This window comes from Pteropus vampyrus, unplaced genomic scaffold (assembly GCF_000151845.1).
Source record: "Pteropus vampyrus isolate Shadow unplaced genomic scaffold, Pvam_2.0 Scaffold145, whole genome shotgun sequence".
Taxonomy (NCBI): domain Eukaryota; kingdom Metazoa; phylum Chordata; class Mammalia; order Chiroptera; family Pteropodidae; genus Pteropus; species Pteropus vampyrus.
Window position 1 is genome coordinate 951,844 of NW_011888926.1, and position 5,228 is coordinate 957,071.

Sequence of the window (5,228 nt, forward strand, 5' to 3'; positions counted from 1 at the left end):
GTCTTCGGCTAATCCCCTGGGGGTGGTTTGTGACACGGAGATGAAGAGCAGAAGACCGTTTGGCATGGAGAAGTGGCACGCTGTTGCAACAGAAACGTCGAACATGTGGCATTGGCGTGGGGGCCAGATGGTCGGAAGGCTGTGAGGAAACTGGTACTGAGCTCACAGAACGGTGAGGACACCGCTCTTGGCCGCGGAAGGAAGTCAGACGCCCGTTAGGTGACCCACGTTAGCACAGAGCAGACACTCGTTTGAATCTCCTCCTCTTCACCCCGTTGGTGGGGGCGGGATCCCCACCGTAGGCTGTGGGAAAGGTCGAAATGTGACACCCCACACTGGACAGATGAGAGGAACAGCAGTGTATGAGTCACATTTACTCACAGCCCCCGGGGAAGAGGACACCGCAGGCCACGCAGGACCACACGGGGCCGCACAGGGCATGAACAACCAGGATACTGCAGGCCGTGCAGTATCCGGAGGGTGTAGTGCCTCTGGTTCCCTTGGGAGAACGTGATGGGCTTCTTAGTATAATTCTACAGCTGGCAGGGAACTAACACCTGCCATACAGGGATGGACGGGAATGGGGCCTGGTCCTTGTGATAAAACAGGGTGTTTAGCTGGAGGATCGGGAACTTGCCTTAGGCCATTTGAGGTCCTTTACATTTCTCCAGAAGTCACGGCAGTCCCTAACACTGGGCCTTAATTTTAGTCCTTATAGCACGGTGTTTAGCGAGACTGTCGCCTGTGGTGAGGAGGAAGATGGAAACCAACGTGTCGATCTAGTTAGATTTCCAGGCAGAGCGTCGAAAATGCCAGCTGTTTTCTTTTAGCTCCTTATGACCAAATACAAGTGGAATGAGGAGCTAAAAAAGGAACTGTTCAGGTTTTAAGTAGAATTAAGAGGAAACATCAAGGAGCCAGGACTTGCTGGCTTTGAACGTAAACTATTACGTAATTTCATCTTTTTTAAACAATGGAGTTGATTTCTTTTATAATAAAATTAATCTTAGAAGGAAAGTTTTTTAAAAGAAAATCCTGGCCGTTTTTGTGCCTACAGCGGAGGCTGACATGGTACTCGACGTCGGCATGGAACAAGTGCCAGCCGGTGCCGGTGACTTGCCACGGCGCTGCGTCAGTTTCGGCAAGTTATTTACCTGCGAACATTCTGTTTCCACGAAGAGCTTAATTAAGAGCAAGTGACCCCAGCGACAAGCAGGGCACCTGGGAAGGTATATTCCATGCAAGGTCGTTTTCTGGTATAGCCACAGTATCGCTCCCCAGAGAAAATGGTCTGTGATGTCACATAGGGGCCCCTGAAGCCTCAGGGGCTGGTCTGTGATCTTCCTCCAGGGTGTCCATGGGCCCGTGGGAAATGGGCATGTCGATTCAGGCTGCCACGGTCCTGGGGGTTTCCCCACCTTCGTTTTCTTGTTTAATTCACATAACTACCCTACTAAGTCAGAAACAGTCCCCATTTTTAGAGACAAGGTCATTGAGGCTCAGAGAGGTGGTCACACAGTCAAGATTTGAACTCCTGACTCCCTGAGGATAAAACTCATGCTCTTTTGACCAGACCAGGGAGTCCCGAGCTGTCTCTCTGCAGCTTTGGGGCACGGAGATGAAGACCAGAAGACCGTTTGGCATGGAGAAGCAGCCTGCTGTTGAAACAGAAACGTTGAGCATGTGGCTTCCTGGACAAATCTCAGTCCCAAACCTGAGTCCCAAATCTCAGACGGAGATGAAAATACATGGCAAATGCCATCCTTTGCATATTACAACGCAAAAACCTGCAATGGTCATGTGCATCAATGAGCAGGGCGGCATGTGGACGCTCCCTAGACCCCGGCCTGACCTGGGCGCATCAGAATAGCCCCCGGGGTGCTTCTGTAGTGTCGTTCAGTCAACCACTATTTACTGGGGCTACCGTGCAACGGTCCCTTGTGCAGTAGACTGTCCAGAGAGGTGCCCATGGGGACAGATTGAGTGCATCTGAACCATACTCAACTGTGTGATGCTGAGTGAGTCCTTGGCCTCAGTTTTCTAGTCTGGGCAGTGGTGGTATTATGGACGTCTACTTCCCAGAACGGCCAGAGGAATGGATGGATGAGTTATGGCATGTACACAGTGCCAGGCATATAACAAGCACTCTCTGCTATTATTATGTTATTATTATTATTATTTGATGAATGGATAGATGGATTTAATTGCAAAACTGTAAGGTAGAGAGAAAAGGCTATAATTAACCCCATTTTATAGATGAGAACGCTGAAGCTCAGGGGCATTAAAACAGTTGCCAGAGACAGAACAGGTATACTTATTCTCATTTTACAGAGGAGGAAACCAAGTCTCAGGGAGTTAAGGAACAAGCCCAGGGTCAGAATCGGTGTCAAGGCCAGGCTCAGGCCCCACCTCTGTCCTCAGTAATATCCCCATCTTCAGAATTTTGCACCAATGGGGAAGGACTTCCTAGAAGGCACAGGTGGCCCTGTCACCACTGTTGGGGAAGACAAGTGGCCGGAGATGGTATAGGTCCTGCCGCAGCTTGTAGCCTCCAGCTGAATCTGCCTGGTCCTCACTTGCTCAGGTCTCACCTGTCCAGGCTTCACCTGCTCAGGCTCTGCAGGCGGTCCCCTGGGAAACGATGATCTGGAAAGCCCCTCCCCCCACACACACTGGGCTCAGCACCTGTGCCTTACCGGGGTGGGATGGAAGGAGATGGGGGGCTGGATCTATACTCCCCCAGGACCCCACCTTCACCTGGCTGGATCAGAGGCCTGGCACGGTGCCTAAAATTCCACTATTATAACTTCCTTTGGATTTAATGTGTGTGTAGCTGGAACCTTCTCAGGAAATAGAAATGTCACCCTGAGGGGGACTATTAAAGGGTCATAATACTCAGGGAGAAGACAGAAAGGGGAGGGTTGGCTGTATTTCTTGAGTTTTAATAAAAGGGAGCTGAGTCTGTTTTGAAAGGAGGGAGGTGGAAAGGGAGGGAGGAAAGTTCGAGAGCGAGTAGTTGTCGGGCACCGGTGGGGGTTTGGGGGAGACCGCTTAAGAAGTCTTCACCTTTGTTAAGCACCTTCTCTGCGTCAGGTTCCAAACGATTCCGTTGAACCCATCAGAAAAGGACGCCTAGGGGGACCCCCACTCCCTACCGTCCATTCGAGAGCTTCCTCCTAGCAACATGTGGAGCCTCTGGGGCGCTGAGAACTCGGGGGACAGGGCTGAAGTGCAGTGCAGCGGGGGAATGACCCAGGTAAAGGGATGGCGCGGGCAGGAGCCGGAGCGGGAGACGGGGCGGGTTTTACTGCCAGCGCTGGAGGCTGGGTGCTGCCGCCTGGACGCTGCGCGGGGCACCGGGACCGCGGGCACCAGACTCCAGAGGACGCCCCACAGCCTCCCGGGGAGTCTGAGGGCGACCTCGACGACAGGCCGCGGGGGTGGGGGGTGCAGATCTCCGCGGAGAGACCCCTGCCCCTAGCCGGGGCCCCGAGCCGGCCTTCGCTACCCCGGGCTCCGGTGCTCCGAGCGTCCCGGTTCTCCCACCTCCCGCCCTTCGTTCAAGCGGTGCCCTCGGCCCGGAACGCTTTCTCCACCCACTAAACTCGTCCTCGTCCTCACGGGCAGCCTCCCCAGGCCGTCCGCCCGCCTGTGGGTCGGTTACTGCTTCGTCCTCCCCGACTCCTCCAGTCCCCGCGGTGGATGACACGGGTTTCCCCGGAGCCCCGCAGCCCGAGGGGACAGCTCCGCCCTCGGGGGTCCGCGGCCTCTCCTCCCACCCGGGGGCCCGCGGGTGAACAGGCGACGAATGAACTGGAACATCTGGAGCAGCGGGGTTGGGGGCGGGGTGGATAAGCCCCCACGGACTCGCACACACCCCTTCCCCGGGGTGAGTATTTGGGATGCGACAGACCGCAAAACCGTGCGCGGACGCTGGGAGCCTTTTTAGCTCAGGGGCGCCCCCTGGAGGCCGGAGCCTCCCGCCGGCGCGCACCGGCTCCAGGCGCCCCCACTTCTGATCTCAGAGCCAGGGGCTCCTCTTGAGACCCCTAGGCGGAGTCTCCCCTGCTCCGCCCTCTCCCTCCACGTCTCCCCAACGTCATCACGGCCTGCGAGGACCCACTGGGGTCTGTGGAGACTGTGCGCCTCCTCCATGGATACCCTGGGGCGAAGGGAAGGAGCGGGCCCGAAGAGTCCAGGTCCCGCCGACGCGAATCCGCCGCGGACCAGACCTTTCCGTCCCGGACTCCTCCTCTCCCCACGGTGGGTGACATGCGCACACCGGGGCACACACGCACGTGCCGGCTGCACACACTCAACGCACGGTCCACCGCATGCAAGCAAACCCGCACTCGCATGTGCGCGCACACACTCAGGCAGACGCACTGCCCTGTCTGTAAGTGGCTCCATCCTTTCGCTCACGTCCCCTCCCCTGGTTCATCGCCAGGATTGCTGGTGCTCCACCATCGTTGGAAACAGGGCCGTGTCCCCCAGATCTTGACCCCTCAAATCCCTCTTGCTGCTCAGGTCAGCTGCAGAGCACAGGTGGTATCTCTCAGCTTCCCAGAATTCTGAGGTGATGCTCACCTTGCCGACCAGGCCCCTCAACTCCCCACTCACACATCACGAGTTCATGAGCCAGGCCCTGGAGTAGCACAGATAGGCTAAGCCAGCGCAGATGGGGTTGATCCTGGGCTGGGGCGACTATACCTTAACCCAGAGTGAGTGGCTGCGATGGAAGTTCAGGTCCCATGGAGCTGGGGGAGGGCTCTCGGCAGCCTCTCTCCCCCAACCCCATTTCATCTTCCCCTCCCCAATTCGAAATGCCATCTTTATACTTAGATCTATCTTTGGGCTCTCAAATGGCCCATTGGTGTCTATTCTGCATTAGACAGAACTAATTTTCCTCATTCAGTGATACCAGTAGAACTTTCTGTGGGATTTGGAGCCTTGCCCCTCCCCCGGTGCACTTCCAGTGCCCTGTGTCAGAGGGTAGCACTTCCTAATACCCTCTTAGGTTCTGTGGCTGGCCTAAGAATGAGTGGACATAACACAGATTAACAGGAGAAAAGCATACAAATGTATTTAATATTTTTACGTGTACGCAGGAGACTTCAGAAGAAAAATGAAGACCCAAAGAAATCTTTGGGTCCCAAAGGTCATATACCCTTTTTACATAAAGAACAATACACTTACAGAGATGTGGCAAAATGAATGGGTTTGGGCTG